Raw genomic sequence first — 25,390 nt, 5'->3', positions numbered from 1 at the left:
TTAAAAAAAAAAAATAGGAAACATGCAATAAAAGAGTTGATGTTCGATCAAAAAGAACAGCTATGTCATAAAAGGAAAAGGACAAAGCAATAATTTTCAGATTATTTTTAAAATCAGAATTCAAATACGTGTTGCTTACAAGATGCTTGGCAGAAACACAAGATGTCTCTAATGGTTTTTGAAGGAAGAGGCAAACACCACCCAGGAAATTTGAATAGTATGGTGAATAAATACAGAATGGCTAAACCGTTCTGGAAATCATATAATAATTAAATTTGAAAGCCTGGAAGGTGAAAAATATTCTGAAAAAATCACCAGGGTAAACTCAAAGGCAGTTAAAAAAAAAACAACACAAAACAGCAGTAAACCAATCAGCACAGGTCGGTGAAGTGGCAATGGTGGAAGCAGCAGGTGGGTGTGGCATGGGAGGGGCGTGGGGGGGCTGGGTAGGCTCTGCTGAGATCCTGCTCAAGGTGAACAACCTGAACAACTGCATCATCGAGGGATGCTCAAGCTCAAGGTGGAGAACATCGCTGCTGATAACAAATCAGAAGTAGTAGAAGTAACATTTGTAGATTTTGATGTTGTCCTCTAACATATTTCAAACTCTAATGGAGACAAAACAAAAGTGATGGTCAGTCTTTCCTTGAAATTCAACAAGGAACATCAGGCACATGGTGCGGATGAGTTATAGCAGATAGTATATGGAAATTTCTTGGTAAATCCCAAATCAGGACACAATGTCTCTGCTATATGACCTTGAAAATCCACCAACATCCAAGGATTCCATTGCGCATCAAGGCTGGTGTGTTGAAACGAAATTGTTTTGCTTCTGTCTTTGAGAAAGACTTCCAATTCTAAGCAGAGGGCAGTTACCCATTGGAGGGATGATGAGACCATGTATGTTGAGTCTAAAAGGACCAAGTCACGGTCATCTTCAGCACAGTGTTTAAGGATGACAATGATGCAGTCATTGGAAAAGTGTTCATGCAAGAGTTCAAAGAAGGACGCAGAACCAGGTACGTAGCCCTACGTGTCCTGTTTAGCCACAGGGAAGCTCCTCTGGAGTTGAAAGACATGGGTGCTGCCATGACACCCAAGACATGGGTGACAGCAATGGCTATACACCTCCCTGCCATTTCCTTGAGGCATACCAACTCCAGTGCTTGAGACAACACCATCCACCTGATCCACTCGTTCTGGAACAATCCACACTAACACATCAAGTGCCCTAAGGCTGATATTCACACACATGTGTGGGCAAAAACAGCCAACTTCCTCAAGGTGCTGAAGCATGCATGCCCAGTTGTTAAGAAAAAAGAAAGGAAAACAGTCAAGGGGAAGAAGGTTTCATCCCACTAACTCTGGGGAAGAGAAAGAGGAGATGGCTGGCAGCTGAAGGCTGGAATTCTTACTACTGGGTAATAGTAGCTTTAAATATTGCACTTCTTCAGGTTCTTAAGGGATTCTCCATTTTGGTTCCATTTTTTACACCTTTGGAAAATAATCTACAGAAACGAGCTGTGCTTGCAAGGAAGGACTTCATAGTTCTCTAGAATTAAAAAAAGAAAAAAAAAATGGTGCACCTGGGTGGCTTAGTCAATTAAGCCTTGGACTTTTGATTTTTGGCTTGGGTGGTGATCCCAGGGTTGTGCAATCAAGCCCCACACTGGACTCTGTGCTGGGCATGGAGCCTGCTTAAGATTCTCTTTCCCTCTCCCCCTCCCCCATCTCACCCACCCTCCCCACAAAACAACAACAACAAAAATACTTTTGAGCATCAAAAGGCCCCATCAAGAAGTAAAACAAAACAAAATAAACCAAAAAAACAGCCCATGGATTGGGAGAGAATATTTGCAAATCATATACTTCATAAGAGTTTAGTATGTTTAGTATCCAGACTATATAAAGGATGCTTGCAACTTGACAATAAAAAGACAAATAACCCAATTTAAAAATAAGCAAAAGTTTGCACAGACACTTCTCGAAGGAAATAAAGATAGCCAATAATACCCTGAAAAGTTGCTCAGTGTATTAGTCATTAGGAAAATGCAAATGAAAACACAGTGAGATAACACTTTATACCCACATGGATGATTGGAATTGCTGACTATAACAAGTTTTGACGAAGGTGTGGAGAAACCAGAACCCTCACACGTTGCTGGTGGGCTTGTAAAATGGTGAAGCTATTTGGAAAATAGCTTGACAGTTCTTCAAAAAGTTAAGGAGTTACCATATGCCCTAGCAATTTTACTACCCAAGAAAGTTGTAAACATATGCCCACACACAAAAACTTGTGCATAAATTTTCATAGCAGCATAATTTATAGTAGCCAAACAGTGGAAACAAACACAATGTCCATCAAGTGGTGAAGGGATACACAAAGGTGGTATATCCATACAATGGAATATTATTTAGCTATAAAGAGAAATAAAGTACTCATAACGTACTACAATGTGGATGAACCTTGAAAACATCCTAACTGACAGAAGCCAGTCACAAAAGCTACATATTTCATGACTCCATTTACGTTAAATTGTCAAGAATAGACACAGGGACAGAAAGTAGATTAGTGGTTGCCAAGGCCTGGAGGTAAAAGGGAGTGGAGAGATTATTAGCAGATATGGGTCTTTTCGGGGGATGAAAATATTCTAAAAATTGATAGTGGCAATAATTACACAATTCTTAATATACTTTAAACCACTGAATTTGTACACTTTAAAAGATTAGATTATTTTGGTATGTGAATCTAACTTCAATATTTCAATAAAAATGTATCATGCTTTTATATTTACCCACGTAGTTACCTTTACTGATACTCTTCATTTCTTTGTATGAATTCAAATTATTGTCTACTGTCCTTTCTTTTCGGTCTTAGTGACTCCCTTTAAGAGTTTTTTGGAGGATAAGACTGCTAAGTAACAAATTCTCTCAGTTTTGGTTTATCTGGAAATGTCTTTATTTCTCCTTAGTTTTTTAAATGGGAGTTTGGGTCAACAGTCTTTTTCTTTCAGCACTTTGAATATGTCATCCGTGGCCTTCTGGCTTCCCTGGCCTCTGATAAGTCAGCTATAAACGTATTGTGGATTTCTTGTATGTGATGAGTTAATTTCTCTTGTTGCTGTCATATTTTCTTTGATTTGGCTTTTAACAGTTGACTACAGTGTATCTATGTGTGGATCTCTTTGTGTCTATCTTATTCCTGGATCATTTAACTTCTTGGATGTGTAGATCAGTGTTTTTTATTACCTTCAGATGGTTTTCAGGTACTGAGTTTTCTATTGTTCTTTCTACTGCTTCCTCTTCTCCTTTCTTTTTGGGACTCCCATTATGCCTATGTTGACAAATTTGCATATGATGGTGTCCCACAGATCTCTGAGGCTCTTTTTTTGTACCTCAGACTAGATCATCTTAATTGACATATATTCAAGCCTACTGACTCTTTATTCTGCTAATTCAGATTTGCTGTTGAGCCTCTCTAAGTAAATTTAATTTCTGTTATTGTTATTTTAAACTCTGGAAGCTCTAATTAATTGTTTTTTTTTTAAAAGATTTTATTTATTTATCTGACAGACAGAGATCACAAGTAGGCAGAGAGGCAGGCAGAGAGAGAGGAAGGGAAGCAGGCTCCCTGCTGAGCAGAGAGCCTGATGCAGGGCTCGATCCCAGGACCCTCGGATTATGAACCAAACCAAAGGCAGAGGCTTTAACCCACTGAGCCACCCAGGCACCCTAATTAATTGTTTTTATAATTTCTTTTACTATTCTGTATTTGAGGAGACATCAGTCTCATAATTACCTTAAATATTTAGATATGTTTTCCTTTAGTTCTTTGAACATATTTATAATCTCTGATTTTAAATCTGTTACGTAAGTCCAACATCTTGGTTTCATCAGGAGAGTTTCCATTGACTGCTTTTCTCCCCTGTGTTTTTCCAGATGGGCCATGTTTTCATGCTTCTTTGCACGTTTCATACTTCTTTTGTTTCACACAAAAACAATGCATTTAAAGTAAGTGAATAAAATCTGGCAGCTCTGAAAATCAGATCCCCTTCCCCTAGCTTGGAGTTATTTTGTGACTGTTTGTTATCGTTTTGGTACGGCTGCTGTTTGTTTTAGTCTTTCCTGGGTAACCCTAAAAAGTCTGTATCCTCAGAAGATAAAGTGTGTACCCCCAGAAGCCTCTGCAGATAGCTTTATGGCTAGATAATTGTTGGACAGAGATTTACTTAAATGCTTTAAACCAATAAGTCAACCAGACTTTGCTAGGTGGTTCTGCATGTTTATAAAGGTGAGCTTCCAATGACCTGGCAGGCAGTTTACAATTTTACTTTAACTGTTACTTCCTGCTCATTCAGAGCTTCAAGGTCAGCCTGGAGGTGATTAGGGCCTTCTCTGTTCTTCTCTGGGCGTGCACCCTACCCCATGCATGTACAGGGCCTTTTAGACTTCTGGAAGGATATTGAAGGTTTTTAAGTCCCTTTATGACTATCTCATTCCCCATTCTTCCTTTTAAGTGTTTTTGTTCATTTGTTTTGTTTTGTTTGGGTCAGCCTGGTGTTAGCCCCAAATGTCATCATTGCTTCAGGTAGCGGTGATGTTAAACAATTACTGGTCATCATTTTTGATAAATGCTTTGGTAATATATTGTTTGCACAGAGCATGCTCTGAGTGAGGTCAAATAATGCTTCATTTTCAGAGCTTTTCCAAGGAGCTTCCAGATTAGTCAAATGGTGAAAACGCTCTGGAAATGGAGCATTTTGAGAAGCTCTAAACCCTTTCTTACCCCTCCAGGAGTTGCTTGGCTGCTGATCTTCACAGCTACTGTGCTTACAAGGCTATTGGCTTCTAAAGCTACGATGGAGTTAGGTAATGGGGGACGGGAAGACAGCAAGTTAAAACTGCACAATGGTCACTGTTACTGAAACTCACGTGATTTTCTTGAAAAAAGAATCCTCAGATTGTTGTAGACCTTTGATCAATTTCTAGAATTCTGAATTTTGATAACTTTTGCTGCAAATGTTCTCATTGCTTTTACGGAGCAGGAAATTTTTGGAGGACTTCACTCCCATCATTTCATGGGTACTTCTCCTAGGAAGCATTTTGAACTGAATAAAAATGAAAACACAACACATTGATGTTTGTGGGATGTTGCTAAAGCAATAATTAGGGCAAAATAGCACTAAGTATGTATATTAAAAAAGAAAAAAGTTTCGAAACCATGAGCTTGACTTTCACTTTAGGAAACTAGAAAATAAAAAGAGCAAATGAAACACAAAGTAAGCAAAAGAAAGGAAATAATAATAACAATCAGAGCAGAAATCAATGAAATAGAGACAGGAAAACATATATAAAATGAATGCAACATAAAACTGATGTGTTGATAAGATTAATAAAATTGATATACCTCTAGGTAGATTAACCAGGAGGGATACAGGGATGGAGAGAGAGAGAGTGGGGCAAGACGCAAATACCCAACATGAGGAATGAGAGAAGAGGCATGACCACACATTTTGCACATATTAAAAGGATAGTAAGGGAATAGTATGAACAACTTCATGCCAGTAATTTGCAACCTTCTGTGAAATGAATGAATCACATGAAAAACAAACTTATCAAATGTCACTCAAGAGAAGTAGATAAACTACATTGTTTTTAAAAAATTGAATTTGTAGGGCGCCTGGGTGGCTCAGTGGGTTAAGCCGCTGCCTTTGGCTCAGGTCATGATCTCAGTGTCCTGGGACCGAGTCCCACGTCGGGCTCTCTGCTCAGTAGGGAGCCTGCTTCCCTCTCTCTCTCTCTGCCTGCATCTCCATCTACTTGTGATTTCTCTCTGTCAAAGAAATAAATAAAATCTTTAGAAAAAAAAATTGAATTTGTAGTAAAATTTTAATCACTAAGGACTCTGATGAAAGAAATCAAAGATCTAAATAAACAGGGAGCTGTTGTGTAGACATGAATAGGAAAGTTCAATATCATTAAGATGCCAGTTCTTTCCAACTTGATGTATAGGCTCAATGTAATATAAATCAAAATCCTAGCAAGTTATTTTGTGGATATTGACAAACTGATTCTACAGTTTGTATGGAAAGATAAAAGACCCAGAACGGGGGCACCTGGGTGGTTCAGTGGGTTAAGCCTCTGCCTTCAGCTCAGGTCATAATCTCAGGGTCCTGGGATCAAGCCCCACATCAGGCTCTCTGCTTGGTGGGGAGCCTGCTTCCTCCCTCTCTCTCTGCCTGCCTCTCTGCCTACATGTGATCTCTGTCTGTCAAATAAATAAATAAATAAAATCTAAAAAAAAAAAAAAAGACACAGAACAGCCCGCACAATATTGAAGAAACAGAACAAACTCAAGAAGACTGACACTATTCGACTTAAAGACATTCTAAAGCTACAATAACCAATACAGAGTGGTACTGGCAAAAGAATAAATAAATAGATCAATAAAGTTGAATACAAAGCTCAGAAATAGACCTACGTAAGTAAAACCTTGCCAAAGGAGAAATGTCAATTCAATGGAGAAAAAACAGGTTTTTCCATTAAATGGTGGTGGAACAATTGGACATCCACATGCAAAATAATGAACTTAAACGCAGACCTCACACCTTACACCTTTCCCACTGGCCACTCTGAAAACCCATCTTTGCGCTGTTCCTGTGTGCGGCTTCCCCTGCTTTGCAGCCGCCTCTGCTGGATGCCTCGGCCACCACCAAGGACGCTGGCAGCTTTATCTCCAGAGTTCTGGAACTCTCACTTTATTTTGAATCCAATGCATTGGATCCGAGAGTGCCTCATCAGGTTGCTGCAGCAGACACCGCTCTGAGATCACCACCAGGGACTTCAAGGAGAGGAAGGAAGTGGTGGAGAAGGCTGAGGATGGAAGAGATGCACCTGCTAACGGGGACACTGAGGTTGAGAAAGTTGGGGAGCAGGAAGTCAACAACGAGTGGATGAAGAGGGAGACATGGGGGAGCAGGAGAAGGAAGGCGATGATGAGGAAAAACATGGTGAGGAAGATGAGGAAGCCGGGGCAGTTAGGGGCTCAACGGGCAGCTAAAGATGAGGAGGGGAATGTCGACTCCAAGAAGCAGAAGACAAATAAGGATGACTACACAGCAAAAAAGGAAAACTTACACTTAACAAAACTTAACCTATTCACCTTTTGCTTCCCGTCTTGGACTCTAAATGTGGCCACCTTCCAGTGGACAGTCCCGCCTGGCCACCCCACATGGGCAGCACCACCGCGCCGGTGACACGCACTCCACCAGCCAAAACCACAGCGGGAAATTGCAACAGGGGAGGAAAAAAGAACCCCAATTTCCCAGGCTCTGCCCTTTTTCTTAAAAATACTTTAACAAGGAAAACTTGCATTTTCTATTTACATTATATATTTCTGTACATATTGTTGGTGGTCAGCCATTTTCATTGATCTCCGATGACCCAACCAGCCTTCAGAGCATCCTCTGTCCTACCTCTGACTTCACCTGTGGTGTGCCTATGTTCATCACGATTATCCCAGTAACATTTTTTTGTATATACTCAGTTGTACTGTAAGTCTTTGGCTTGTATGAAATGGTTAAAAAGACCAAAAATAAGGGTGCCTGGGTGTTGCAGTGGGATAAACGTGGGAATCTTGGTTTCGGCTGGGGTCATGATCTCAGGGTCTTGAGATTCAGCCGTCTCAGACTCTGTGCTCAGCCCGGAGTCTGCTTGAAGATTCTCTCCTTCTACCCCCGCCACTCGCTCCCCTACTTTCTCTCTCTCTCGCTCTCTCTCTTTCCTTAACATTAATAAATTTCTTTTTAAAAAGGAGGCCAAAGATAAAAGATTTATTTTTTTATCAGTCTTTTTTTTTTTCTTTAAGATTTATTTACTTATTTATTTGACAGTCAGAGATCACAAGTAGGCAGAGAGGCAGACAGAGAGCGAGGAGGAAGCATGCTCCTTGCTGAGCAGAGAGCCTGATGTGGGGCTTGATCCTAGGACCCTGAGATCATGACCTGAGTTGAAGGCAAAAGCTTAACTCACTGAGCCACCCAGGTGCCCCTAAAAGATTTCTTTTTTTCCCCTATTTTTGTCTATGAAGTTGCTTCTTATTTATTTATTTTGGCCTGTGTGACATATGTGTGAAACAATGTTGTCCAACAATAAATCAGAATTTTATTCCACTGAGCTGTTCTTAACAAAAAAAATTAACTCAAATGGATTATAGATTGAAATATAAAATATGAAACTATAAAACTTCTAAAAGGCAACATAGGAGATAATCTAGGTGGTCTTGGGTTTGGTAATGAGGCTTTAGATTCATCACCAAAAGCATAATCCAAAAAAGAAAAATACTAATAAGTCAGATTTTATTAAAATTAAAAGTCTCTGCTCTGTGAAAGATGCTGACATTTTAAAAAGGGGTCTATTCTATACATAACCTAAGATTTAAAAACACTGTCCTAGAGAACAACTATGATTTTTATCTTTAGAATAGTTCAAAATCAGTGTTAACAGGTGCCATTAAAAAAATCCCCAACAAAGTACTTTCAGAGGTTAAAATTTAATTAATATAACTTTTTATTAGATACTTTTGGTACTTGTAAAATGAATCCATAGTTAACTGAATGAATTGCATTCTTAAAACATTAAAAGTCATTTTCCAAAACTTACAGCTTTTACTTTGAAAACATGAGCTTTAGCTTTCATTTATAATGGTACTATAAATAACAGGGCCAGGCTCTGTTAAGATGATTACTGTCGTGTGAAAATGAATCATGTTGTCTGCACATGGAAGAATGCTTATTGTTTTATTCTTTATGCATTCAGCTCATCAGAAAGTGATCTCAAATCCTTTGGATCCAGGGGGCCAGGGCACACCCCTTATAATCCCAGTAAACATTGTTATCAGACTCAGGGGAAGAATGTTCCCACAGGCCCTGACATTTGTACTGATAAGGAGCTAGTTCTCTATTAAAATCAATGACTGGGGTTTTATTTCAATTCGAGGAGCTTAGTTCATAACAGTACTTGAAAACAGCTCATGGCGTCAAAGGCTGAGTAAAGATCAGCAAAAAGGTGCAAACTTACTCCCTTAGCTGAGTTTTCTATGAGATGTTACCAACAGAATAGCCACAGCTATTAGTTTAAGCACAGATTTATAATTTATTAAGAAGGAAATTGATGTAGACTTTACCTGGAGGTCCAATGTGTTATTGGTTAAAATATGGAGGCAGTAGAGATTTATCCATTTTTTAAAAAAGAGCCTAGATCATACTATGTTCAAGTACATGATGATGTTAGTACATGTATGTTCTTCTACTTCTCCTCCCTCTCCTCCTCCCTCTCCCCTACCTCCTCTTCCTCCTTCTTCTTTTTTGAATAGATGTATGTTCTTAAAAAGGTCTGAAAGCAGAAAATACTTCCTGGGTACTTAATTATTCTAGAGGTTTCTATACAAACTTGGGAGAATTTCTGAATCTAGTCAGAATGAAATCTAGTCTGAATGAAATCTTAGGTTTTTAAAAACAACATTTCAAGTTTTAGACAATAAACAGATTGATCAAACAAATATCATGTTATCAGTATCATTTTAGTTCAGCCTCCCTCAGTGGAATGTGTATGGAATTTTGACCTGAAAAAAAGCTGAAAATATTTTACAAACTTTGACTGTGTGAAGAGTGGCAGCAAGAGCCATATTTATTCCTGACATCATGAAGGCTGGTGCTTACTGATGGCTACCCATGGGCCTGGTGCTAGTCTGAGTATCCTTGCATACTTCTCTCATTTAATCCTCAGATAACTGTGGGGTCTGTGCTGTTGTCATCCCCATTTTACAGATGAAGTTGAGAGTCTTAGAGGTTGAAGATCCCACTGCTGAAACCAGAGCCTGGCCTCTTCACCAATCCTATCAATGAACAAATACACAAATGCAACATGTCTATCTGTGTAAGATGATGGATTTAAGGGTGACATGAGAAATTTACCTTCTATCAGTCCTGTGGTAGCATAGTTGACTCCTTGAAAGGAAATCAAGGTGGTCTGGAAGATTTGACAGTCTCTACTCTTTCTTTTCCAGATTTCCCATCTGTGTCTGACTATGAGCAATCAGTTCACACCCAGCTCCTTAGGAAGCACTCTTTAGGCTCTCATCAATCACTACCATCCCTTTGTGGTTCTAGTCATTGGTCTACCAAATAATTCAGCAAACACATTGGATTAACACTCTAGATGAAGGAGCAGTAGATAAACAAGGATGCCTGTCCACTGGGAGATACTATATATTAGTAAGAGAAGTAATACATTCGAATACAATCTAATGGTGGTGCAGAGCTTTCTCCTTCCTAAACATACTTGGTGCTCATTTGGAGTTTGTATCTGCCTTGTGACAGATCATGATGTATTTATATTTTCAAACATGTGAATCTCTTATTCTCTTAGATGCTGTAAACCTCTTCATGTTTAAACAATGTGATGCTTTATTCTAGGAGATGCTTTCTCCAAAGATACCTTCTCAGACCTGACTAATGTGGAATTGTATTTGTAGTTATTTATAGCAAAGTCTAGAGATGAGGGGCACCTGAGGGGCTTTGTCAGTCAAGGATCTGACTCAATCTCAGTTCAGGTCTTGATCTCAGAGTCATAAGTTTAAGACCCATGCTAGGGCTTAAAAAAAAAAAAAGTCTGGAAATGAAAAGAATCTACTTTAGATTTTTAAAAAATTATATACCAGCTTTTGATATTTGCAATATTTAAAAGAACTCTATGTGACAAGAGACAACCACAAATCCAAAATATGATGTTAAAATAGAAAAGCACATAAATTTTCACAGCTATAAATATAAACTAATGTAATGATTTCATCATATGTGTGAAAGAATGAAAATTTTGATATTTTTGATATTTTTGATATTTTTATCTCAATTGTTTATAAGTGACATTTTAAAAACAAGACAGGTGTATGAATCTTCACTATTAGACACAGAAATTTCAGATCCTTAGCAATCAGCATTTCTTTTTCTATGAAACAGTCCTAAGGAGAAAATCAAATACGGGCACAAAAATGTAAGTATAAGCATATTCAACACACTATTACTTATATAATAATAAAAAATACTTTGGGATAAAAACAAAATAACCAACAAGAGAAGAATGGGCTATTAGGTAGACCTATGCATATAAAATGTTTTCAATAAATAGTTAATAATACGGAAAAATGTTCAGTTAAGGAGAAAAGATAAGGACTAGTAGACAATGATATTGATCTCAATTCTGTAATAACCATAACTCTTCCCACATGAGATGCCCTCCAGCAGTGATTTCTGTTTTCTGTGACTCTGACCCATTATCCATTGGATTCAGGATTAGGGTTGAGATAGAAAGATACTCTTCTCCACTGGCCACAAATGTAGCAATGTGAACATGGAGGGGGAGAGAGAGAATGAGAGAGAGAGAGAGAGAAAGACAGAGACAGAGAATTAGTAGATGCCTGGATTCCCAATGACCTCAAGTGCTGTGCCCAGTCCCTTACTGGTACCACTTTGGTTCTTTCCATTTCCACCTAAACTGATGTCTTTGCATTGAAAAATTACTCACATTCCAATTAGATAAGTAAAAAATGTAGATATTTTTCATCTTGAAAATAAACCTCATCTTCCTTATAAGCTCCCCTGGGTATTGGGAAAACTGTAGTTTAGACATACGCAGTAAATGCAGTGCAATCCAATTTCTGTCAGTGCACAGGGCTGCACGAGTGCCTGGCTCCAGGACTCCCAAACAGACTAGGTTCGGCCACTCGCCACTGACAAAGTCCAAAGGCAGAGAGAGGAGGGGGGTGAAACAAGAAAACAATGTATTTTAGTGAGGCCAACACCAGGAAAACATCAGACTAGCATCTCTGACTGTTTCCAAAGTGCTGAAAATACTTCCAGGTTTCTATAAGGAAAATGTGGGGCAAAGATGGGTGGGTGTGGGCAAGTAGGCAGTGAAGGTTTAATCCATCCTTGTCATGGAGTCCTTCATGGGTGGGGTCTTGCTGGCTCAGGGCAGCCCTTGAGGGGTAGTTTTAATTCCTATCAACGGATGCTTTCCCCTCAGGGTCTTTTTTTTTTTTTTTAATTTTTTAAAATTTATTTTCAGCATAACAGTGTTCATTGTTTTTGCACCACACCCAGTGCTCCATGCAATCTGTGCCCTCTCTAATACCCACCACTTGGTTCCCCCAACCTCCACCCCCCTTCAAAACCCTTAGGTTGTTTTTCAGAGTCCATAGTCTCTCATAGTTCACCTCCCCTTCCAATTTCCCTCAACTCCCTTCTCCTCTCCATCTCCCCTTGTCCTCCATGCTATTTGTTATGCTCCACAAATAAGTGAAACCATATGATAATTGACTCTCTCTGCTTGACTTATTTCACTCAGCATTATCTCTTCCAGTCCCATCCATGTTGAAACAAAAGTTGGGTATTCATCCTTTCTGATGGAGGCATAATACTCCATAGTGTATATGGACCACATCTTCCTTATCCATTCGTCCATTGAAGGGCATCTTGGTTCTTTCCACAGTTTGGCGACCATGGCCATTGCTGCTATAAACATTGGGGTACAGATGGCCCTTCTTTTCACTACATCTGTATCTTGCCCTCAGAGTCTTTTGACTGAGGTAAGAGAACATCTAGAAACAAGAACCCAGCTAAAAAGTCTGAGGTCAAATGGAAGCAGCCAAAGTCCTCTTTCACAATGATTTAAAGAGTCTCTGCAGATAGTTCATATACTGTGGATGACTTAGTATTTTATATTTTGAATCAGCTCCCATTTACTCTTTTCTCCAAAATGGGAATCTGGGGAATTCCGAGGGCTTACAGCAGTTCGGTGTCCTTCAGGCATCCATTGTTGAAACACACAGCTAGCACAGCTTCGTCTGTTCTGTTATAGTTTAGTTAACCTAGTTTAGTTAACCTAGTAAGCCCTTCCTACTGGTCCATCTCTTCTTGAGATTTGTTCTTGCTGTGGGTCCATGATATTGACTGTCTCTTTTCTAGTGGAGATTCCTTAGTTTCAGGGTCTCTTTGTCCTAAAGATGGTGATCTCTTCCAGCAAATGTCTAGCCAACTGCTAGCTCATTTCTGAATAGCTGCAGATGAATTCAAGATCCCATTCTATGCCATATAGAAACTGATGAAGGCTTGAGAGAGTCAAATGCAGGCCCCTGTCTGCTTATCTCCGTAGGTGGTGGGGGTCACCTGTGAGATGTCCTCTCCAAATGGAAAGTAGAGCAATGGCTCCTTCCCTTCCTATCCTCTCTGCATAGTAGTATGTCTCACCATGGACTTGCTTCCCTTTTCCATTCTTCCTCTTCTCACAAGTCACCAGAATCAGAAAGGGTGGGCTACCTCTCCTTCCTCCTTCTCAGCATCTTCTTCCATCATGTGCCCTGCCTTCCAGTGCTTGCAATCAACCTGTTCCCTTACCTGGGACTATGGGAGCTGATGAGACATGGGTGAGGAAGAGATCAGCCTCCTGATAAGGGAAGTATCAGGATCAAAAAGTATACATCAGAATGAATGAAGTGGGTTTTTTTTTCTTTTTTTTTTTCTCTTTTTAAAGATTTGATTTATCTGACAGAGTGAGAGAACACAAGCAGGGGGATGGGCAGAGAGAGAGGGAGAAGCAGGTCCCTCACTGAGCAGGGAACCCAAAGCGGTGCTCATCCTAGGAGCACAGGATCATGACCTGAGACAAAGGTAGATGCTTAAAGACTGAGCCACCTAGGAGCCCCCGAATGGGTTCTTGTGGCTGGAAAACCAAAACGCTAAGATACCAGGATGCCTAACAGTATGCAGAAGATTAGATCAGTAAGCACACACATTCACATTCAAAGCCTCTTTAGATCACTATCTCTGCTTTATTTAGATTTGAAGTGTGGCTGTGCTTCTTGTTAACTAGAGTATTTGTTATAAGAAGTTCAACTAAAAAGACCATAAGGTGAAGTTTCTCCACACGTTGAAATGTGCATTTACTCTTCTGAGAGCAGCCCTATACATCAGTCTTGGCTGGGCTTTCTGCCAGGGCTTTGTTGCAATTACTTGATTCCTGTAGATTGGATAATGGCCTCAGCTTCTTCAGGGAAGAGAGACAAAAGATTCAGAGATATGCTCCGAAAGGTCTTTATAGCTGTGTTGCTCTGTGATCCTACAAAGACTGAATCTGGGGAGAAGTGGGAGGAAGAGGAAACTGTCTTTCGACTCTTGCTTTCATCTTCTCCACAGTTCTTCTGAATGAATCTGGTCACCCATCCACTAACTCACAAGGTCTTTAAATGTTTTTTCAGTTTCTCTTTCTGTCACATTGAAGGAGTTTTTTTTTTTTTTTTTTAGCCCCTCAAGTGTAAAATGATGACTGTAATATTGTATATGGCAAAGGGTTGTTTTGAAGGTTTGACCAGAAATAGAAAAGCCTTCAAAACCCTAAGGTTTGAAGGCACTTGAGGCACCACTGGGGAAGTGTTCAGGGAAGGCTTTATTGCCAGAATCCCAAACTGAACCTTGTCGGAGCTCCTCACTTTGCTTCCTTCATGAGCATCTTAAATCACCTTCTCTGATCAGGAAGTCAAGAGTGGAAATATGAAAAGGGTTGAAATCTGTTGATCAGTGTCTTGAGAAGCACAAGTTAGGAAAGAGAGATGATTTTAATTGGGATATGGAGGATGAAGTCCTTCCTGGGGTTCTCACCAGTGTTGTGAGCTAGAGCAGGTCGCTCGGCCTCTCTGAGCTCTGTTTCCTAAGTGCAAGTGATAACCTTGCTCTTCCTGGGGAGATCACTGCAAGGGAATAGCTTTCAGGGGAAAAAAAAATGCAAGCCCAGAACTACCTGAATGGTGAATGAACATGCCAGGCAATAACCAACTGTATTAATAAGCGGGGAAATGCACAGTAAAACAAGATATGCCTCCAACTGGCAAAGATTTTGAAGTGTGACAATATAGAATATTGGTCAACATATGAGGAGGCAGGAATTTATAGTCACTGTTACAGAGTTTCATTGATATGGTTCCCATATGGTTTGTATTGAGGAAATTTTAAATTGTATCCCCTAACCATGTGTACTCTAGAAGTATCTCTTACATCCAAGCACAAAGAAACATGTATGAGCATATTTATTTGAGTAGTTCCCATGATAACAAAATTTTGAAACTCCGCCTATATGGAAAGAAGAATAGATAATGTAAATATTCTTAAGACTGAATTCTACACAGAAAGAATGAAGGAATGAATAAGATTATATAAAGTATATATAAAATAATGCACTTTGACATGCACAGATAAATGTTTAAAACCAAATGTTATTGCCAAGTTACAGGCGTACATTATTAGAAATACTCTTTCAGGGGCATCTGGGTGGCTCAGTGGGTTAAGCCTCTGCCTTCGGCTCAGGTCATGATCTCAGGGTCCTGGGATAGAGTCCCACATTGGGCTCTCTGCTCAGTGGGGAGCCTGCTTCCCCCTCACCCCCGCCTGCCTCTCTGCCTACTTGTGATCTCTCTCTCTGTCAAATAAATAAAATCTTAAAAAAAAAAAAAAAAAAAAGAAATACTCCTTCATACAAAACAATACCATATATTATTTATGCTATTAATGGATATATATGTGTATGTATACATATATATACACACATAGCTATCTATTTATCCATCTATAGATACATATATCTGCTAAAGAACAGACTGCTAATATATATACAAATGAAGTGATAATGGTAATGGTTGCCTTTGGGGAGAGAGTGGGAAATGGGACTGGAAATGAAGATAAAGCAGATTTCAACTATATTGTAATGTTTTCTTCCTTGGATAAAAAAGAAAAGCAAATATGAGTGAATGTTAACCGTTCTCAATTCTGTACGTGGCTGCATATTTTCTTAAAGGTTATCATGATTCTTGACTCATATTTAGTAGTTATTCATATGACTTCAAACAGATTTATGAAATTAAAGAAAAGTAATTCAAATGAACCCTACATTTAAGTAATTAATCTATGGAAGCAATTGAAATTCTACCTCTAAGGTTTCCAATGTGATATTTTCCAGAAGGAGAAACAAGAAGGAAAGCAAGGGAATAGGTGGTGGCTCGGATAATACCCCACGATGTCAACAAAGAACACAGGACCAACTCTCCCCCATAATTCTTTTATAGACTTCAAATTGCTTATGTTACTCATTCGTCATATCTTGTCTCCCGCTGCCCGTGCCCCTACATTCTTTTTCATGACCGCTTTGGATGGTTGCATCAAAGTGACCTCATCTGGAGTAAGATGATGAGTTTGGAGGGGGGAGCCCAAGATTGGCCTTGCCTCCCATGCATCCCTGGATATAGACTGAGAAAAATCACTGCCCACTTTGCCGCCTCAGCTGAACAAACCTCATATTTATTTTCTTATTAAATAAGCTTGCAATGCACCCTGGTATACAAGTTTGTCAGCCATTCTACAGAGTAGTAAAAGAGAGAAAAATGGAGACTACACATAAATGAAAAACAGCCATTTCTATAGGTCAGTCATCACCTTTATTAGGCTGTGTGGTTTTCCAAAGTGAATTTTCAACTAAAGCTATCTTTTGCACCATCAATTATTAAATGGATCAAAGAAAGGGCATTAAAAAAAGAGGAAAATATTTTGAGACATTTTAAGTTCCTGAACTTTCTATTTTCAGTTAGTAGTGAGAGGAAGGGACTGGAGGAGTCTGGGGAGAGAAAATCTAAAATTACCCTGACAAATATAATGACATAGGCTTCCAGACTTTACAGAAATCACTGAGCTAACTATACAAATTAGCCATGGCCCAAATGGCCATTTCAGAAAGAAATGATCCCAGACCTAAAAAGGAATATGCAAGAGATTTAAAAAAATGAGAACAAATATTTACAATTATAGTGAGGGTTTCTGCATTAGGCCTTCCTTCTTTGAGTTACTTATTCATTGATCCAGTCTTGGGGTACATTATGATTTACCTTGGCATTTTCACCTTATCTGTCTGAGATACACAGAAAATATGAATCTCATACAGAAAAATGTCATTTCACAGTTGCTATTCCCATTGTATTGATGGTTTGGATTTTACTGAGTGCATCGTTAGCATACTAGCTGCAGTTATGCTCATTGCTCTTAGGAATGAAAACTGGAATTTGTGTAATAATATTATTGGATAACTTTGAACTTGTTTGAATTTCTTTCTTATTTTTTTTTCCATAAAGATTTTATTTATGTATTTGACAGAGAGATAGAGAGAGATCACAAGTAGGCAGAGAGAGGCAGGAAAGCAGGTTCCCCGCTGAGCAGAGAGCCTGATGCAGGGCTCGATCCCAGGACCCTGAGATCATGACCTGAGCTGAAGGCAGAGGCATAACCCACTGAGCCACCCAGGCGCCCCTGTTTGAATTTATTTCTAAAAGAAATCACTGTCCAAAGCTGGTATTTTATATCTTGTAACACTGGTATCAGCCATCACAACTGATCATGAAAAACCAGTTTCCATCAATAGGAGATTAGTGAAATTTAATTTATATTTCTGATTGCCAATCTCAGGTTTGGGAGCAATTAAGGGGAATTTCAAAAGAGTAAGAATAACCTCAGAAGGACTTGTTTGAAACTACATAGTAGGAAGAAAATGTTGCTGTTAAATGACCAAAAAAAATTATCATTTTAATAAATCCTACTTTTACAACATAAAGAGCCAAGGCACTTGATGAAAAACACACTAAGCTTCTTAACACACAATCTAAGAAATATTTTTGAGAAGACATAGAATGAACTAGAATTAGTAAACACATTGGAAAATTTAACCTTAATAATAGTATAAAAATGCAAATTAAAATAACAAGGAGCTACCTCATTTATGGCCTTGGAATTAACAATTTAAAAAGGTTAAAAGATAATTTCTTGGGCTTAGGTGGGTGCCACAAAATTACCATTTTCATAGGTTAGTTGAAATTCTGACATAGCAATTTGGCAAATAAGTATTTAGAGACTCAAAAATACTCATAACTTTTGGCTCAGTAACTAGTTGACATTAAGCTATAGTTGTGCAGATGTTTATAATAATATTACTCATATGGTAAAAATTAGGAATTTGTAATAATTAAAAATTGATAATAACCAATTTAGATTTGTTAAGTGTTCTTTGGCACACTTATCAGATCGTGAAGGGAAGGAAAATGCTTATACTACCCTTCAAAATTCTTCCAGATGAACTGAGAATTAAATTTACATGAAAGAGATTGATAGGAGAAAGAAACCAAATTTTTACTGTATGCACCTGGAGGCCCAAAAATGAGATTAAAACCTAAAGAAATGACCAAACTAGGTGGTTTTTATATTTTCTTTTCTTTTCTTTTCTTTTTAAAATTTTATTTATTTATTTGGCAGACAGAGATGGCAAGTAGGCAGAGAGGCAGGCAAAGAGAGAGGAAGGGAAGCAGGCTCCCTGCTGAACAGAGAGCCCGATATGGGACTCGATCCCAGGACCCTGAGATCCTGACCTGAGGTGAAGGCAGAGGCTTTCACCCACTGAGCCACACAGGCACCCCAGTTTTTATACTTTCTGAGACAAAGTGACAATAAATTTGTGAGGAATTGACGGGATAAAGAAACTTCCAGAACTTCAGTTAGTAAGGAATTCTAAATGGCATTTGGGGCTGGGGAGTCAATTAGTAAAAAGTAACAAGGGTTGTTTTTACAGCCTCCTTGGCCCTAAATCTCCCATCTCTGGTGATAAGAATGTCTCTTTGCCTCCTGGCATAAGAGAAGTATCTTTCACATGGGAGATTTATTTCCTGCTCTCAAGGGGACAGAGGCTCAGTCATGTCCTTCTTGTACAGACTGTCTTTTACAGAATGTCCTTCTTGTACAGACTGTTTTTTAAGTAATTAAAAAGGTAATCAGTATAGCAAAGTGGCACACTCTGGGGCAGCCTGCTCTTGGCCCCTACAATGGCCTACTATATAGCCATTAAAATGTTACCTATTGAAGACTGGGTAGCTAATTAAACATCGTAATAAAATCAGACTCACATCTGGATAGATAAAATTGCTACAATTTAGATCAAAAGACATGAAAATTTAGGCATAGAAAAAAATAGAAGAAAACATGTGAAAAAAAAATCAAAACTAGCTTGCTCTGAAATGAAAATAGTTATCAGGCTGAGATAACAGGCAAAGATCAAGATCAAACCAACTCCTAAGTTAACAGGAAATAATTTTCTCCCAAGGCCATGCTAGAGCTATAAAGTGTCACAAACATCCCCTTACTTAAGGGACTCTTAATCTCTTACTCACTGAAAAATCCTGTTGTCTATTATCTAAACTGTCAGAAATTTGCTCTTTGGAATCCTAAGAATAAGGGTGAAGCACCCCGCCCTTTTTGATGGGAGGATTTCAGTCCTTTGACACAGAAAAGCAGCCTTGATTTCTAGCCCATGTACAGAACTTCAGATAAGGGATTTCTGTACACATCATTTCACATCCAGTTCGACTTTGTGGTCTCGCAGGAAAAAAGACTCTGGGTCCCCTTTGCAGTCCAGACTTCATGTTGACTCTTTTATCCCCAGTCCTGCTTTGCTCTGAGTCTATCAAAGCACTGCTTCTCTTAAATCCTTCTCTTAAATAACCCCATTTCTTTCTTCGATGAAACATCCCATGATTCCTCTGGTTTGTGGTCTGCCTTATTGCAAAAAGTCAGCAAACGTTGATTTTTCAGACTATAGCTTTTGTGCTAATGGCCTTGGCTAATTGGGCTAAAATGCATCAACATAGTAATGGGGACTATCTTCACATGATTTGGACTGTCCTAGGTAAATTACACTTTTTCCACCTATTTCTCAATGAAAAGCTATTTCTTTCATAATGTAGAAAAGTTAGAAACTAAGTTGACTAAGCCAACTAAAATTAATCATGCAAGTCTCACAAACACATTACAATACTAATCACAATTATATCTGCATGGTAAAATTATGGGTAATTTATTTTTCCTTCCTTGGGCTTTTCTGTTTTCTTTTTTCTCTAAAATCTTTATAATAAAAGCATGTTACTTTTTGAAATAAGAAATAAATCAGTAATTACTATTTCAAAATCTTTGACAAAAATTCTGCTGATTAACAAAATGAAATCTATGTTCCTTCATAATTATATGGTGGCATGAGTGACTGAAATGACAAGTTCAGAGCCTGGCCAGAGGAGAAAGAAGTAGTGCTTCTTCCAATAAAATGGTAGAGGTAACAGTCTCCATCAGCTCTGACAAGCTAATTTGGCCTCTTTCCTGTTTGTGCTCCAGTAATCCAGAAGCTGTGATTCCGGGGGGTGTGCAGTTTATGTCAGGGTCTTAGCAAGAAAAGGCTGGAAGTCTTTGATTCAGGAATGCCAAGGGAGCTATGGTCTTTTCTTCAACTCTCCTCAGTGTTCTGATGATTTAATAACATATCCTGGCTGATAACTAAGGCCTTGCTTTTTGTGTGGCTTTATTCAAGTTCATCTTACAGCATCGTGCCGTGTTTTCTGAGGCCCTTTTGACAATCCTCTGTTAAAATAAATGTTATATGGAGAAAGAAGATAAAGGGAAAATTTTAAAAATTGTGCCAAGATATATAGAACATAAAATTTTCCACTGAAAGCATTTTAAATGTGTAATTCAGTGGCATTAATTACACTCACACTGCTGTGTAACCATCACAGCTATGTATTTTCAAATTTCTTTTAGCATCCCAAATAGAAACTCTGTCCCTGTGCAGCAATAACTCTGCATTTCCCCTTCTTGCTTAATCCTTGGTAACCTCAAATCTACCTGCTGTCCCCATAAATTTGCCTGTTCTAGATATTTCATGTAAAGATAATAGTTGTCCTTTTGTGTCTGGCTTATTTCACCTAGCATTATGTTTTCAAGGTTCATCCATGTTGTAGCACAGTACTGCTCTGTTCCTTTTCACTGGTGAATACTATTCCATTGTGTGCATGTACATCAGTTGATCAATTCATCAGTTGATAGATGCATGGGTTGTTTCCACCTTCGGGTTATTATGAAAATGCTGCTATGAACACTGGTGAACACGTATCTCTTTGAATCTCTGTTTTCAGTTCTTTTGGATATATTCTTAGGCATAGAATTGAAGGGATTGTATGGTAGTTTTATGTTTAATTTGTTGAGGAACTGCCACACTGTTTGCTACAGTAGCTGCACCACTTCTCATCTCATCAGCAATTTATGGGGGTTCCAATGTAAGGGTGAAGATAAATTTGGGACCTGATTTCCAATCCTAACTCTTCTAAGATTTGGTCTATTGTTTAACAAATCTAACTATCGTGGCATACCTTCTTCCATGATGCAGTGTTTTTTCTATTCCACCGAATTACAAATGTCAACCATATATGTGGACATATAAGGAGATTAATTAATCATTTACCTTCATATCTATGTTTATAGATCGCCCCTTGTGTAATTACTGTGGTATTTGAATAGCTAAAATCTTACGGCTGAACGTCAGGATGAACTTTCCTCATGCCCAATTCCAAATTTCCAAATACTATTGCAATGATAGAGTGTATATATTATATTATTATATAATTATTATATAGTATATATTTAATATAAATTATATGAAATAATTACATATAATTAATGTATTTTATAATTGTATTAAATTATAATAAAAGTGCCTAGAAATAAGTGACTTTTGTACTTATGTAATGAGAAACTGTTATGCCTTTCTCTTGGGTAAAGAATCTGGGGAAAAAATTCCCACTTTCATCTAATACTAGAATTAATTAATTAATTTGAGAGCTTTAGGCTCTGAGACTACCTAACTTTGGTTCCAAATGCGAGTACAAGTCACATCCACTTTCCTGAAAAGCATACTGATCCTTCCAGATGGTAGCTCTCTATTTTACTCCTGATTGTTCCTGGCGTTTGGCAGTGGAATGTCTCAAGTGTTAAAATTAGTAAACTCAAATGCCGTACAATCTTCACTGGATGTCTAAGAAGCATGCCATCTCTAAATACTGAACATACCTGCTCTTTAATTTCTTGGTTATTACTCCCTGGTCATTATGGTGTTGTGAATTTTTAGGGAGGATACTGGTAAGGCTGTATGTTTCTTATGCACTGGCTTTCCTGGAGAACTGTGACATTTCAAACACGGAACTGGCGCGAAGAAAGCAACATCCACATTCTCTCACACTACCATTTCAAAAGGCAAAATCTTCCATTTCTCCCTCCAGATGTACCCTCCTCCTGTTCTCTGCCTTGAGACCTCTCTACACTGCATCTGCGGGTCCCAAAACACTGGCTTCCAGTTAGATTGGGCAAGGAGGAGAAGTGGGAGTCAGCAAGGACATCAGAGAGAGAAGAGTGAGGATACTCTTCAGCTTCCTACTTGAGTAGTTTGCCTCAGCCTGGTGGGTACCTTCATCAAAAGTCATTCTCAAGGAGATCTTTTCTAGACAATTCTCTCTCTTTCTGGCTTTGGGTATGTCTCCTTGACCAGACCTGGGTCCCTGCACAATTCCCTGGGGTTCTCCTAATGAGTTCTTTTGTAAATGACTCTTCCTGAGATAGTTTAACTTGACTGTCCATCTGTTTTCTGTTGGGACCTTGAATAAAACAGGCAAGATAATGATTTTGGTAGTGCTGCTTCTTTAAATAAAGCTCACCCTGGCTAAATTAGCAATTTTTTTTTTTTTTTTTTTTGGGTTGTGACAGTTCCGGGTGACACTGTTTATTTCAATGGGCATCATGAAATTTCTCAAAACAGTTTCAACTGTAATCTGAAACCAAAAACTTGACATTTAGCACCTTGTAACAGGTAGGGATGAAGGAGTGTGATCATCAAAGTCACTGGCTCAGACACTCTTGAGCTGATAATTGGCCATTAAAGGAGGTACATTCCAGGAGGCCGGGCATGAGGCCAAGGAGTGGCAAACACACATGCTCAAGAACAAGGCAGGGGAAGACAATAGAACATATTGAATATTATGAATTAGAGAATGGATACTCTGCCTAAGGGCATTCAAATTCAAATTAATTTTTTTTTTAAATAAAACTATAAAACTAGCAAAACTAAGCTGTAATCTTTTGGATGTGAGAACAGGTGTCATCTTTTGGATGCAGTGAAAAGTGATGACATGTTCACCAATGACTCTAAGTCAAGCAACTGACTACATCTGAGGTAGGAGGGTCCTTCTGGGGTGCTACCTTAGTTTGCCAGGATGGCCATAACAAAATACCACAGACTGGGGGACGTAAGCAACAGAACTTTATTTTCTCACATTTCTGGAAGTCCAAGAGTAAGGTTGTTGATAAGTTGGATTTCTTCTGGCTGTCTTCTCCTGGCGTCCTCACATGGTCTTTCCTCTGTGCATGCACGTGTTTGGTATCTCTCTCTGTGCATCTCAATTTTCATCTCTCATCAGGACACCCATCATATTGGATTAGGGCCCATCCTAACAACCTCATTGAACCTGAATCATCCCTTTTAAAGACTGTCTCCAAATACAGTCACCTTCTGAGGTACTCGGGGTTAGGGCTTCAACACAAGTCAGCTCTTAGCAGGAGTTGATACTCTATTTCTTGACCTGGGAGATGGTTTCAGAGATATTTAATGTATAATTATTTATTAAGTTATATATTCCTATATTATGCATTAACCTGCTTTTTGCGTTTTTTCACAACTTGAAAAGTTAAACAAATCAGCCTACCATGCTGGCCAAAGGAACTGTTCTGGGCCACCCTTTCAGACGTCATATAGGCAAGTAACATTCATTTCTAAGAAGAATGTCAAAAATTAGGTATGTACCAGGACAAAGCAATTCATCTTCTTGACACTGTTTTTCTTCCTCAAGAATGTTAGGCTACGAAATATTTCAGGATCTTTATTTAGCATGCCTGGTACATAAATACTTTACCTGATTTTATTTTTTACCTCTTCTGAATATTAAGACTGTGTGTGTCTTTCATACAAACTCGGTGGTTGTATAATCCCCACTCCCCTAAATCTGCAGGCACAAGACAGAGTGCCTAGTGTGAATTATGCTTTGAATTTGTCCACCAGGCTGTAGATGACCTTGTGAAACTGAAGGCTCTGGTAATGAAGCCGCTCTTTAAAAGAGAACAACATTTCTAAAAACAGCAGCATATTACAATTGAGAGTGGAGAGGGTTTTTTTTTTTTTTCCATATTCACAAGGAAAAAGGGTGTTCAACACAAAGCAGAAGTTTATCATTTTCTCACTGTGCTGTTGAGATAACCTAAAATATAATTGGATTTTGCATTATCTGTCCTTCGTAGGAAAGATCACAAGTTCGGTTGTGTAGTGTTACTTGAAAGGTATCAAAAAGCCTTTCTCCTCTCAGTAGAACTTATTTATCCACTTTCTATAGGATAAGAGATTCCCAATATTCCAGTTACTTCTTTATTCAGCCTCCAGCAATGTGCCAGGTAATGGAATGCAAAGATGAAACAGACACAGTTACTGTTGTTACGGAGCATTCTGTCCAGTAATCAGATAGGTAAAGCATTAATTACAACACAACACAGTGAGGCAAATTAATAAATGTTTACAGAGGGAAATATGGAAATAGAAGGGGATACACAAGGCAGGTTGTAGGTTCAGGGCATTCTTCCCAGAAGTGATTCTGTGCTTAAATGCAAAGGAAGATAAAAATTTAATCAGGTTACAAGTCAGGTGACAATGTCCTGAGGAGATGGACTCCCATTAAAATATCACAGAACCATTAGCCATCTCAGAGTGTAGAACTACGGTCATTTGTATGTTCCAGAGGCAAAAATAGGAAACGTGGTTGGAGAGATGAGAGTGAAAGGAACTTTTATTCTATGTTAAGAATGATGATGTCATATTACTTTTAGATGTATTAATCTGGCTTCTGTATGAAGGTCTTAGATACGAAGAAGAAGGACTGGGACTAGACAGAATGACCAGTTAGGAGAGATGATGAGAGTTTGGACCCATGGGGTAGCAAGGAGGACAGAATGATAAAGTTGACAGGATTTGCGAAGGAGTAGATTGTAAAGGGAATGGAAGAACTGAAGTCGAGTCTCCAAATGAGCTGGGATGACTTCATGAATAAGGGCAGCACTAAAACAGAAAACACAGGGAGGTGTTGGAGCAAGTGTGATCATTTCAGTTTGGGACTGGATGAATTTGTGGTAAGAGTATGATACTGGTGATGTATAGGAGAAGATCGAGAGAGCAATCTTCAGTACAGGTAAAGGTTTGGAAGTTGTTAGCACAACGGTGCTTTGGAACCATGAAAGTAGATGAGGTCTTTCAAAATTACTGTGTAGAATACAAGCAGTAGACAAGCATGGAATCCTAGGAAATGCATGGTTTAAAGCGTAAGCAGAAGATAAGGCTA

The 25,390-nt window shown here is 38.7% G+C and overlaps 1 pseudogene across 1 annotated transcript; it reads left to right on the top strand.

Annotated features, from left to right (window-relative positions):
• Positions 1-395: 395 nt before the first annotated feature.
• On the top strand, positions 396-6,957 carry LOC309864124 (actin-related protein 2/3 complex subunit 2 pseudogene; annotated as a pseudogene). The gene is made up of 2 exons: positions 396-1,284; positions 6,685-6,957. The product of its transcript is annotated as an actin-related protein 2/3 complex subunit 2 pseudogene (transcript).
• Positions 6,958-25,390: the final 18,433 nt, after the last annotated feature.

The sequence above is a fragment of the Mustela nivalis genome, assembly GCF_964662115.1.
Source record: "Mustela nivalis genome assembly, chromosome: 5".
Lineage (NCBI taxonomy): Eukaryota > Metazoa > Chordata > Mammalia > Carnivora > Mustelidae > Mustela > Mustela nivalis.
The sequence above is the reverse complement of the archived record's forward strand: the minus strand, read 5'-3'. Positions and strand labels throughout refer to the sequence as shown.